Raw genomic sequence first — 13,969 nt, 5'->3', positions numbered from 1 at the left:
AAGTCGCATCTGCCCAAAATATGCTGAAATGTCAGACCATGTTGGAGCAGGTCTAAATGCAGTTTAAGCTGTAGACCCTGAAGTCTGAGCACAGAATTTATCAAGGGCTGTGAGACCTTTGATAAATTAGGAGCACAATAGACAGGAGACTACCACATACGCTGGTCTATAGGCATACCCAGAATAGACTAGTTTAGTAAATCTCCCCCATAGTGTCCTAAAAAAGTAACATGGAGTCGCCCTCACCTGGTGTCCACAGGAGCAGCTAACCCTGGTACAGGTAAAGTGTACAGAACATGTAATACCTCCCTGTACTGTAGGGGGCGCTACCAGACCCCAGTCAGTGCATGCACTTCAGTAATACAGGTGTTTTACCAGTGAATGCCCATTCTGATTGTAGAATGTAAAATGTAAAATATGTATTTATTTATTTTGAACCAGCATAAGTGAATAACTGCATATATGTAAATAGCAAGATTGATTCCATTCACTTATCCATTATTATAGCAGCATTAGGATCAGAATAACCAGACAAATACTTAAGTTGGATGTTAAAATAAGCATCCTGAGTGGAGCATTAGTGGCATCCCGGCTGGGAGCTCTATATCACACTTTAATACAGATGGGAATAGGTGTCATACCCAACCCATATTTTTGTTTTCTCTCAAGTTTGATTAATAATCTTTTAAAATCAGAACAATAAAGAGGAATTTTTATGATTATAGGGTTCCCTAGCTTGGGAAATTAGTCCCATGAGGGCATAAGCCTGAATGGGAAATTGAGAATTTACATAGTATCCCGGGGAGATCCCTTAAGGGTAACTTGGATTTGTCTGTCCAGTAATACACACATCTGAATGGACAGTGGGGGAGATTTATCAAAACCTGTGTAAAGGAAGAGTGGTGCAGTTGCACATAGCAACCAGATCGCTTCTTTTATTTTTAAAGAGGCCTATGAAAAATTAAAGAAGCAATCTGATTGGTTGCTATGGGTAACTGCACTTTTTTTTCCTGGTGCCCCTCCCCCCCCCCCATTCTTTAGTAGAAATCCTTGAGTCACATGATAAGTCACATGATTGAATCACATGAGGAAAAAATGCATATACTGAGGCTGGACTTTGTTTTCTTTTACCAAAAACCAAAAATTCATAAAAAAGAATAAATGTTAAAGAAAAAATGTGACCTATTGTGGGACAAAAAAGTGCTGCAGAGAGATGTTAGCTTTAAGTGTTTCCCAACAAGGGCACCTGCAGCTGTTGCAAAACTAACTCCCAGCATGTCTGGACAGCCATTGGCTGTTGGCTGGAAGTTGTAGCTTTGCAACAGCTGGAGACACCCTGGTTGGGAAACACTGCAACATGGAAATATCTAACACCACTTGATGTTTTTTTGGCATTTTTTTTACACTTCTTTGGCGTTTTGGGGTCTTAATGGCAGTTTTCTAAAATCACAGCTTTTTTCAGGGAGTCTTGGTGGGAGATTTATCAAAACCTGTGCAAAGGAAAAGTTGCCCAGTTGCCCATAGCAACCAATCAGCTCGCTGCTTTCATTTTTAACAAGGCCTCTGCAAAATGAAAGAAGTAATCTGATTGGTTGCTATGGGCAACTGGGCAACATTTCCTCTGCACAGGTTTTGATAAATCTCCCCCTTGGTGTTTATTTCTCCCATAGACTTCAACAGGAGGGAAAGGGAAAAAAAATGTCAAAGGAACACATTGAATCCGTAGGAAAATATAAAATGCCAGACCCCCCATGGTGTTTTTTCACAGTTTTTGTGGTGTTTTTAGGCTATGGGGCTATGTTAAGGGTATAGAATTTTTTCTCCCATAGTCTATTGGAGTAATTAAAATAATCCTCCCAAAAAAACCTCAATGTGGTTTTTTTTTATTGGCCCTTTTTCTGCCAATTTCCCCACCCCCCCTCAGTCTTCAGCAGGAATCCTTGAGTTACATGAATGTATCACACAATGAAAAAAAATGCCTATATTGAGGCTGGATTTCCACCTTTTCAGCAAAAGCGCCAAAACCACCACATGGACCTTTAATGGTGCAAAAACCACTGCAGCCAGATGTTAGCTGGGGGTAAATAGGGCAGTGTTTCCCAACTGCCGTGCTCCAGCTGTTGCAAAACTACAACTCCCAACATGCTGGGAAAGTCATAGGCTGTCAGGGCATTCTGGGAGTTGTAGTTTTGCAACAGCTGAAGGTACCCTGCTTGGGAAAGACTGCAAGAGTTTTCTAAAATTGCAGCATTTTTTCAGGGACCTTTATCTTTTTTTCTTCCAAAGGCCATGGCCGGAATTTCTCAGCAGAATCTGCTGTTAAAATTCTGCTGAAGCAGAGTCAATGGGATTCTGCTGCAACGTGCACACTGCAGAATTTCTGTGGCAGCAACATTCTGACATCTGCAAAAACAATAAATAGGTTTATTGTATCTGCGGATTCCACTCAGAAATGTGTTGCCGTCTATGAAGATAGCACATTTTCCAAGTGGTCCTAGTGCCAGCGTAACAAGCAAATGTGCAGAATGTTTGCCTGTGTTTTCCGTGCGGACATTACGCACATTTTTCGCTGTGTGAACACAGCCATAGGCTTTTCAGTTGACAAAAAAACGCCAACAGAAATGCAATGTGGGTTTTACATCTGTGTTTTTTCGGAAATCCTGGCATCAAATTATAAAATATTCACGTGAATCGCCATGCGAAAAAACGCAGGGGATAAAACAGCAAAGAAAAAAAAACGCCAAGATCAAAATCCCCAAAATATCCCATCCCCCTTCCCCAAAAACTGCGTCTTGAGCGCGCAACAGGGCAGTTTTTGTGGGCCAAAAAAAAATAGAAATAAATAGAAAACGCCAGATAAAAGTAATGTGGAATCCCAATCTATGAGCAGCAGATTCGAGATTTGCTGTATATACTTAAATTTTATTTATATCAGATTTCCTAACTTTATTGATTCAGTGGTTTGCTGCCACACAAACAACACAACTGAAATAAAACGTAGATGTCAATAATAATAAAAACATTAATCAGGGGAAAGTAACACTAGGATGTGAGACAGCAACAAACAGCATTAAAAGCTCCAGCTCTCATACAATGCAGGCTGAGAACTACAGCTCCCGGCAGGCATGGCGCAGTGACGTCACAAAAGGCCCGGATGCCGAGCTCATGTCGCTCTCGCACTTGCTTTGCATCTCTTTTTTTTTTTTTTTTTTTTTTTTTTTTTCAATCACTTTATTAGGCTCTGTCATTGGGTAACGTCAGACTCGACGTTAAGGATGGGCGGGGTCTGGAGCGCAGCATCATCCAATAAGGCGGTGCTTTGCTAAAACGTGGGCGGGGTTAGAGGCGGTTGGTGGGAGAGGAGGAGTCAGTTGGTGGAGAGTCACACATAGAGTCAGTCCCAGGCACCGGGAGAAGCCGGCCCTCTCCATCCATCACAGCCTGACTACCCTGGTGGCTATGATCACTGTGATACCGCTCTAGGCCTCAGGATACTAAACTCCAAGGGGAACCTGTTCCCGGACCGGCCCGCAGCCCTGTACGCTGTCCTGGCAGAGCCCAGCCGGGGCGCCCTTCTCCTCTTCCTCCTCCCTTCTTCTCTGCGGGGTCCACACAAACCTTTATTGATGGTGTAAAGCATCTGGGAAGGTAAGTGTCCGACCCCCCACTACCGGGGAGGGAGTGAATGGGAGGGATGACCCCCTGCGCCCCCACCCCCTCCCAGGCGGACACCTACAGGCCAGAGTTGGTATAGCAGCTGCTGTCTGGATGGGGGTGGATGTGTTTAATTGCTCATTATTCCCTATTGTCCTCCTGGCAGATCCTGCTCACAACTTCATGTATACAGCGCACCCCTACAGTCTGCACTACTGACACCTCAACATGATGGCCTCCCCATAGCAGCTCTATCAATAAAACTTTATTGTACATGACGTGAACACAACAACATATGACCAAACAATGGCTGCCAACCAATCAAATCAGTGCATTTGGCTCAATATGGTTTCCTGTCTCAATTGATAACATGCAATATGAACACTGTACAGCCGTCCTTGCTGAACTATGTATACTGTATTGCTTTGCGTTACGTGTTTCCAAACATGGCGGCTACTGTGAGTGTAGCTTGTTTTAGCGTTTGTTTTTTATGGCCAGAGCTGTGTTTATTACTATGTGCCATAGTGTTTCTTTTTCTCTGCAAGTTTTGTTTGTGAAAGTGTAATGGGCAAATGGCAAATCATTAGATGGCAAATCCGCAGCGTGTGAACGTGCACCAGAAGTCAAAAGCAGCATATCCACCGCATGTGAACATACTCGTAAAGTGATTGGCGCATGAGTGACAGCTCCGGTTGCTCTGTCTGTCCATGTTGGTCCATGTCTATGTTCACGTTTCTTATTGCCCTACATTTCCTGTATACACTAGTGCAGTGTTTCCCAACCAGTGTGCCTCCAGCTGTTGTAAAACTATAACTCCCAGCATTCCCGGATGGCACTGGTGTAACCACACTGGTACATTAATGTATATCGCTGCATACCATGGCCGTGTCCATTCATTTTAATGTAGTTTAAGGCTGGGGTCACACTAGTGTAATATAGGATGCATTTTTGCTTCTACATTACAACCATCGGTCACGGCCTTACAGCTCCAATGTGTGGCTGTCAGTTTGGGTCACCAGACCTGTGGTTGGACCCAGACTTGTAACTCTAATATCGATGCAAAAAATGCATACATATTACACTAGTGTGAACCCAGCCTTAAAGAAGTAGTCCGGGCTGCAAAATAAAAGAAAACACACTTTCTCTTACCTGCCAACGATCCCCCGGAGCTCCGGTACTGGTGTCCGGTCCCCGGGCTGTATTCTTCTTACTTCCTGTTAGCCCGGCACGTCACACGGAGCTTCAGCCTATCACCGGCCGCATCGATGTCCCGCCTCAGCCAGTGATAGGCTGAAGCTCCGTGTGACGTACCGGGCTAACAGGAAGTAAGAAGAATACAGCCCGGGGACCGAACACCAGTACCGGAGCTCCGGGGGCTCGTTGGCAGGTAAGAGAAAGTGTGTTTTCTTTTATTCTGCAGCCCGGACGGGATGAAAGGAAAAAAGTGCTAGCCGGAGTACTCCTTTAAAGTGACTCAAGCATGCCGTCCTGAACCTCAGTGTACCCTCAGAAATGGACTGAACGTAGAGGCTAATAGTCTGGTTGGCTCAGTGTGGGTGCATGGTGGTATCCATTTGCCTACCGTGCTGGCCCTACATGGTGGGCACGTGGCCCGCGTGCTGGCCCTACATGGTGGGCGCGTGGCCCGCGTGCTGGCCCTCCATATTTTGCAAAACTACAACTCTCATCATGCTTGGACAGCTGCTGGCTGTGTGGACATGCTGGAATGTATAGTTTTGCAGCATCTGATGGCCCACAGTTAAGAGACCCCTCTGGTAGACATATGGCTGCATTCCGCTACAGGGACTCAGTTTTCTGGCTTCATGATACACTTACTTATAAGGAGTTTTCCCACTTCTGACAATCATCCCAAGGCAGTTTTATCCCAGTTTGTCCCTCTCTGCTGTGAATCTCAGGATCACCTGGCAGTAAAGTGCTCAGTTTTCCTGCAGCGCCACCAGAGGCTAAAGTGTGCATTACATAATGTCCATTCAGATGTGTGTATTGCTGGACAGGTCAGGTCCTCCAGAGCAACAGGAGCACTTTTGTATTTACTCTCCACTTTGAGGGTCTTGAACCAAGGACCTCCCCCTTTTATTAAAGCAGAATTCTCTGATGCGGATGATATGTGCCCCTGTGGCTCTGACCATTGGCTGTTGTACTGTGCAGACAAGGGAGAGTTATAGAAATCGTATTGTGATTTATTCATGACGTTTTGTTACCTGTAAAGAGTGTCACCTTTCACCTTTTCAGTTTGGCGTCAGGGGTTCCTGTTTGCACCGGTTTAGGTGTCAGGATTTTTGTTCCAGTGACCGGTCAGGACTACTGATGTGTTACCAGGACAGTGTATTAGGAGTGGTAGGCCAGAGCTTTCATGCGATTCAAATCGTCTGGAATTGTTTTGCATTGATTTATGTGAAGGTAACTATTGCAGACATCTAAAACCCATAGCACACTAGCTATGGGAAAAGCACAACTTTTAGCATGCCTTGACAGTTCCCCTAGTGGTCTTCAAACTGGGACCTCTAGAAGTTGCAAAACTACAACTCCCAGCATGCCCGAACAGCCGTTGGCTGTCTGGGCATACTGGGAGTTGTAGTTTTGCAATAGCTGGACATCCACAGTTCAGAGAGTGGGGGCACAGTTCAGGGGGGCATTTACAAAGAGTGGTGTGAATTCTTAACTATTTTAGAGCACAAAAGTTGTGGTAATAGTTGCGAACGTGTCTCAAATTTATGAAACGCCGCACGGACTTTGATAAATTTCGCTAATGCAACTTCTAAAAAAGTTGCAGATTTCGTGTGGCCACGTGATTTAATTCATTTTTATTTTATTTTATTTGTGTGAAAAGTCGCAAATACCCTGAAAGTTGCACAGAAAATGTAGGGCAGGGCTGACTTGACCTGATAAATCATCTATTTCTAGGATCGTGAGACAAATTTGCGACATTCTGCAAACAGTCGCACTTAGTAAATCAGTGGCCACTGCACAAAGTGCTCTAAATGGGTAAAAATCGTGGAAACGTTTCTAAAGCAATTGTCGCACAAAAATTTGCCCGGACCCAAAAAAAGCAGTTTAAAAAGCTTTCTAAATGTCTTGATATATTCCCCCCCCCCCCCCCCCATAGACCCTACACATTACAGCTTATTCTCTATGGTCGTGGTCGTAGCACATTGTGTCTAATGGGTGCACTGAGCTCTTACTTGACCGAACAAGTCATAGAATTGCTGTAGTAGCCAATCAGCTGTCAGCTCTTATTTCACTAATACAGATTAGAGAATATCTGCAATCTGAGTAATTCTTTGTTTCCCATAAAACAGGAAAATACTTTGCAAAATACTCTGCATTTTTGGCAGCGATTACAGCCTCCAGTCTTGGGGATGAGGCCGCAAGGTTTACGCACCTGAATGTAGGGATTTTCTGCTATTCTTCTCTGCAGATCCTTTCAGGTTGGAGGGGGGTCATCGGTAGAAGCCATTTTTTAGGTCTCTCCAGAGATGGTCAATTGGGCTCTGGTTGGGCCTCTCAAGGACATTGAGTTGTCCCCTGTACTTAGGGTCATTGTCTTGTTGGGAGGTTAACCTTCAGCCCAGTTTGAGCTCCAGAGCACGCTGTATCAGGTCTTCATTAAGAATATCTCTGTACTTTGTTCCAGTCAGCTTTCCCTCAACCCTGATCACTCTCCCTGTCCCAGCCACTTAAAAACAACCTCACAACATGATGCTGCCTCCACCATGCTGGGGTCTGCCATACCTCTTCCTGGGGTCTGCCATACCTCTTCCTGGGGTCTGCCATACCTCTTCCTGGGGTCTGCCATACCTCTTACATTTAGGAACTATGGAGGCCACTGTGCTCTTTGACATAACCCCTGTCTGACTCCTTCACTCCATAAACTAACGCAGTGAGAGTGTCGGATTTGCTTGACAGCAGGGGAATAACGCACTCACTGCTGCACGCTTCACCCGGCTGCTACTCATGATTGAAGGGGGTATCGTGACTAACACCTGTTAAGATTTTACAATGACACTAGTTTTTTACATCTTGGTTGTCAGTTATTTAATAAAATTTGATATGTCAAAAGTTTTCATTGATCGTGGTCTGAGTGTTCACACCCTGACCGATGACGAGAGCAAGCGCGGAGAAAACCTCTCTCCGCTCTGTGTCTGAGACCTGGTTGTCCTAAAGACTTACTTTGCAAGTCTGTGGAGGTCGCGGGAGAGAACGTGCTAAGCGCAGACTTCTTCCAGGTTGTTCTCGGGATCAACCGATAAAATTTTTTGACTAAACATATCAAAAAAGTTATTTTTTTTTTTTATCTTATTTTTCTTTTAAATCAATGGTACCATTTAAATTTTCTGCTCTGTCAACTTGATCTAAGGGCATTATCCAGTGTTTTGCTAAAATTAAGGGAATGCTCCAAAATGTAAAAAATGTTTTGTTTTACACTGCCGGCAAAAAAATAAAAAAATAAATAAAGCCTACCTGCCTCCGGTAACCCACTCAGGATTCTGCCGCGATCCTCTTGGTTGCCAGTGCTCAGTGACTCTTGCCGTGCTCAGCCAATCACCGGCCACAGCGAAGTCCCGCCTCAACCGGCGTTAGGCTAATCGGCTATGACGTTTTCGGCCCTGGCACTGGTCTGGGACTTCTTCCTGGTGCTGGGGCTGAAAATGTCACACTGCCGCTCAGCCTATTGCTGGCCAGTGATTGGCTGAATGCAGTATGACTCACCGACAACCAGGAAGAGGATCGTGGTGGAGGCTGGAGCGGGTTACCGGAGGTATTGAGGAAGCGGCGACAGGTGTGTATCCTTTTTTTTTATTTTAATTTTTTTCTGCCGGCAGTCTGAAACAGAGTGCTCCTTTTAATATTTTTCTGCTAGGGCTGGAAAAAAAGAACTTATACTTACCATAGTCCGGGTCCCCTACAGCTCCCATTTGGCTCTATCCAGTCCCCCACATTCTATCTTCTTGCTTCCGAGGCAAGCATATGGTGCAGGACCTGCCCGCTCAGCCAATCACTGGCGAGACGGGACACTACTGCACTTGGTATGGGACAGCAGCCAACCTTCTGGACACCCCCATCCACATGAATAAAACTTTGGCAAGTCCAGTAAAGTCTGTCCAAAGGTTTTGTTTTGCTTGCAATGAAGATGCCTACATGCCTTCTACTTGATTGCCCGATGCTTCCCCTACATTCATGCAATGTTCTGTGTGTACACAGGCCCTCTGCAGATGATCTCACCCAGCACGTTGTGTAAAACAATAGCAGTGACCCAGAGGCTTGTTGGCTCATTATGAGTGTTTATCCAGAACGATTATTAAAAGCAAATGTCAACCAAGATGGTGACGAGAAAGTATACGGGTCCGAGGCTTTTATGAATGGGAGGGGAAGGGGTCATTCGCAGGCCATGGATTTCCTGTTTTTTATATGTAGGATGTTAGGGGTAAGACCTGTGGATGATGGGGATTTTCTTTGTGCCCAGGTTTTTAAATAGCATTTGTACGTTTCCTGGTGTTGCTCATGTTTGTTCTATGTATATCATTCATTCAGGCTTGCGTCTCAATCCTCCAATACAATGTTGTACACACTTTAGCCTCTCTCGCAGGTTATCCGTGTGCGCCTGTCTTTGTGTGAGGATGTTTATTCTGTATGCAGATACTTGTGTAAACTTACCACATAATAATAGTAGTTAGTTATTAAGTTTGCTTATTACGACCAGAAACCCCACACAGTGTACTGTTGGAACACAATAGGGTTTTTGTTTTTGTTTCCATGATTAAAATGGTTGTATAAGTGTATATGGATGAAACTTACTAAATATTTAAAAGGGTACTCCGCTGCTCAGCGTTTGGAACAAACTGTTCCAAACCCTGGCGCCAGGAGCTCGTGACGTCATAGCCCCGTTCCCTCATGACGTCACGCCCCGCCGGGGCGTGACGTCATGAGGTGGCGGGGCTATGACGTCACGGGCTCCCGGCGCCGACTCCATTGTTTGGAACAGTTTGTTCCGAACGCTCAGCAGCGGAGTACCCCTTTAATCCCCATCCTACAAAAAAGTAACAAATCGTTCCTCTATTCTGTAAAGTTTTTAATAACTAACATGTTTTATCTGATGGCATATTGCGGGGGTGTTCTTTTCTAAAAGCAGTACAGTGCTGTATGTTTAGGGGGTTTTCTATTTGCTGTGCAAAATTTATGATGCTGTGCATTTCACTTAATACATTTTTTGCAAATGACAGGATGCCCTTGGATAGTTTTTGAAAAAATAAATAAAAAAATAAATAAATAAAACTGTGAAAAGTTTACACATGAATACGCCTGCTGGTCAATGAATTACATTTGTAGAAAGAAATCCCGGCACTCACTGAAATCTTCTGCAAAACGTAGTGTGTTTATTTACACAGTGCTAGATACAAAGACTCGTTTCGGCCAATGCCTTTCTCAGACTGACATCGAAAGGCTTTGGCTGAAACGCGTCTTTGTATCGAGCACTGTGTAAATAAACACACTACGTTTGGCAGAAGATTTCAGTGAGTGCCGGGATTTCTTTCTACAATTGTTCTGCTACTGTCCTTGTGCACCACTTAGAATACTAGAGTGTCGACCTTTCCCACACCTCCAATGAATTACATTTGCGCCAAAAATTTGCACAAATAATAAATTCAGCGCATCTGCAAACCACGCCCCCTGCGAGTGCACTACAAAAATAACGATGCCGGCACAGAAAACGCGAAAATAGCACAAAATGAGATCACTTAGTAATTTTGCAGGTGCCCAGTTGATAAATTCTACCCCCTCTTAGTTTCTAAAGCGAGATCAATGCAGCTTTCCTAAAGATTTTGTTGGAAAAGATCCATTATATTGCACTGGCACAATCAGATTGCTGTTCTTTGACTTGTTGGCCTTTGTTAAAGGGTACCTCTCATCAAAAAAACTTTTGATATATTATAGATTAATGTATGAGGAATAATTTTACAATTGCTTGTTATAAAAAAATATGCTTCTTTCTATTTAATTTTCCACTTTGAAGAAATGACCACTAGGGGTCTCCCTACCAGTCCTGGCAGCAAGCATTTCAGACTCATGCTGGAGTCCTAAACACTACGAGCTGCCAGTCTGCTTTGTTCACAAAAGAGAACACTCAGAGCTGCCAGCCTGCTTTGTTCACAGCCTGTTTGGCAGTGAACAAAGCAGGCTGTCAGCTCTGAGTGTTTAGGACTCCAGCATGAGTCAGAAATGCTTGCTGACAGGACTGATCGGGAAAAATACAATAGAAAGAAGCATATTTTTCATTAACATGCTATTGGAAAGTTATTCAACATTCATTAATATAAAATATATCAAAAGCTTATTTGATGAGAGGTCCCCTTTAATACCTACAGCCTTTGTTACAGGTTCCATAGTTTTGACCGGAAATATAGTGCTTCATCATCTTTTCCAGTCAAAATAACAAACGCCTGACAGACATGATTGTAAGACAGTGGGGTGTTCAGCGTTCAGCACCGCTGGTGTCTGTTGTAGCTTTTGTATATAAGGGAATAATGCGTAAGATCCAATACACAAGTTGATGTAAGCGCCATGTTCACATGATTGAGTCATCAGACAGGTTTCGACACTGAAATGGATTTCAATGACAAGCCACGCGTACTTGTAATCCACATCACAGTGAAAGGTGTCACTGCTTAACCCAGATTGCACTGCAGGTAGCCACACACAATTAAAATCCTTTTACTTAGGGTATATAGTATTAAGTACAACATATAAAAGTGCTCTGTATTACATGTAACCAAAATATAAGCATATATATCTATATTGTAAATATGAAATATATAAAACCATGATTTAAAAAAAGACAACACTGAGACAGGATATATAGAGGGACGTACATGTTGAAAATAATGGAATAAAATTAACAAATATTGCAAGTAAGACAATTGCACAAGCTAGTATACAAAAAATAGTCTACATTTACTGCACATAAGTTGAAAAGAGGTGCATATTATTACACAAAGTGCTAGATACTGTGTACCTATTAGGCAAATGCATCAAATGTACAGTATATCCATGTCTAGGCAATAGAAGTAGAATACAAGTGACTAGTGCAATATACCCATTGTGTTCATAAACTGATGTAATAAACATATACCAACAATTGCTTATACGTGTCAATGTGAGGCCCAGGATGACTACACATCCGACGTGTGTTTCGGTACACGACCTTCGTCAGGGATTTCCAACATGTATCCCCATCTACATATCCTGTCTCAGTGTTTAGGTTCCAGTGATGCTTCTTTTTAATGTATGATGTTAAAAAAAAATTTAAATTTTTTTTTTTAAATCTGTTTCCTATTTAATGTTTACAGTAAAGACTTATACACTTGCAAGTGCATGTGACCACCAAAGCGGTGTCGAATGTGGCGACGTAACTGAAGCGCCACTGCTGTGGATTCTGCTTGTACATTGCTAACCCTTAGGACTGCTATACAGGTTTTTCAACCTTTTTAATGTGTTTATTTATGTACAGTAAGCAGAGATGTTGGAAACACACAGAATTTTTAGGAAGTTGGGTGACTTTCCATAAGACCAGATAAGACCATTTACATGCAGTACCATGCGTGCTACAAGTATTGTTTGGTGTGATAGTTAACAAAGAAGATACAGATTAGTTTTCTTTGCTTTTCACTGTATACACCTCTGGGTTCGTCTCCTTTTTTCCTCTTTTCCGTCTTAGTATTGTACATATTTCTCATTGATTTTCTCTCTCGCTCGGTTTGACTCATTGACTATGTCGGGGGTTGGATTAAATCCACATGGGGGCCGGATGCGGCCTGCAGGCGATTAGTTGACAGCTTTGCTGTAAATCAACACTGATGGTTTTTAATATGTGAATTCTTATTAAGTATCTGCCGCATCCAGATCGCTACTGAAGGGGGGGTCTGTCCAAGTCATAAGATCCTGGGCTCTGATCACATTAACAAAGCCACCTTCTTGTCTGGAGCATGCCCGGCCTTCTCCCTGGTTTGTAACCAACACAAGGGAGAGCAGATGTGTGTGTCTGTGTTTGCACTGCAAATAATATTTGTATTTCTCATTTCCTACAGGTAATAGCAGGTTTTATTTATCGGACGGCATGAACAAACACCGCAGGCCTGACACTGCGTCATTTACACTTTCATATGCTGTCAGGTTCAGTGTTTCTGATGTGTGCAGATGAGGTGGTCAGTGGCATCTAAACTACTTTTATAGTTTAATTTTGCTTGTGGGATTAAAGCAATGTTTTCCAACTAGTGTGCCTCCAGCTGTTGCAAAACTACAACTTCCAGCTCGCCCGTACAGCCAACAGCTTGAAGTTGTGATTTTGCAACAGCTGGAGGCATACTGGTTGGGGAAACACTGAATTTTGGAAATGGATAGGGCCTTTCAGGACTGGGCTAAACCAAGAAGCCCAGTAGCTTGTACAACCTAGGGCCTGTTTACATCATGCCTTAGACTCCATTTAGGCTGCGTTCACGCTAGCATGATTCGGACGGATCTTTGTATCCGTATTATGGTCACAGCTACAGATCTGATCAGCTAAACTGACAGCTGTCAGTTCAGGTCATCAGATCCATGGTCGGGCTGAAATTGCGGATTTACTACGGATGCAGAAATGAATCTTTTTGAATGATAGAAAGTTCAGCTCACCCCCCCCCCCCCTTTGCCTCCTCTGCGTCCCGGACTGGGATACTCCAATCCCACCTTAACAACGAAACAACGAAAAAGTAGCCCAGCTCAGATTCGATGCATAAATTCTTTATTCACAAGACACGGACATTCATAAAGGTGACGCGTTTCGGCGTTCCTGGCGTATATGATCAATGCAGCCATAGCCTTACATTACCAGATAGAGATCCAATGTCCATTGTCCATTTGACAGGAGTATACTGAAAAAAGTAAAATTGTATACAGGTTTTGTATATGGTAGCCTTTAGGTAATGGGTGCCACTGTATAATGTATACATCATTAAATTTTCAGGCTATAGGCGTGTAATGGATGGTAGATTAGCCTATGGGTAATGAATGGCACTATAAATGCATTGCTGTGGTATCACAGATAAATATTAGAGATGAGTGAACTTACAGTAAATTCGATTCGTCACAAACTTCTCGGCTCGGCAGTTGATGACTTATCCTACGTAAATTAGTTCAGCTTTCAGGTGCTCCGGTGGGCTGGAAAAGGTGGATACATTCCTAGGAAAGAGTCTCCTAGGACTGTATCCACCTTTTCCAGCCCACAGGAGCACCTGAAAGCTGAACTAATTTATGCAGAAAA

General features: G+C 43.4%; 1 protein-coding gene across 3 annotated transcripts in view; it reads left to right on the top strand.

The window, feature by feature from the left end:
* The first annotated feature begins 3,246 nt into the window (after nt 1–3,246).
* Nucleotides 3,247–13,969, top strand: part of RERE (arginine-glutamic acid dipeptide repeats) — a 363,134-nt gene continuing 352,411 nt past the window's right edge. For 2 of the 3 annotated variants that reach the window (XR_008848528.1, XM_056544467.1), the window contains exon 1: nt 3,247–3,648. The gene's annotated coding sequence lies outside the window, so the exon portion shown is untranslated. The remainder of the gene's footprint in view (nt 3,649–13,969) is intronic. The other variant, XM_056544468.1, reaches the window with a different exon arrangement.

The sequence above is a fragment of the Hyla sarda genome, chromosome 10 (assembly GCF_029499605.1).
Source record: "Hyla sarda isolate aHylSar1 chromosome 10, aHylSar1.hap1, whole genome shotgun sequence".
Classification (NCBI taxonomy): domain Eukaryota; kingdom Metazoa; phylum Chordata; class Amphibia; order Anura; family Hylidae; genus Hyla; species Hyla sarda.
This window is presented reverse-complemented; position numbering and strand designations above follow the sequence as displayed.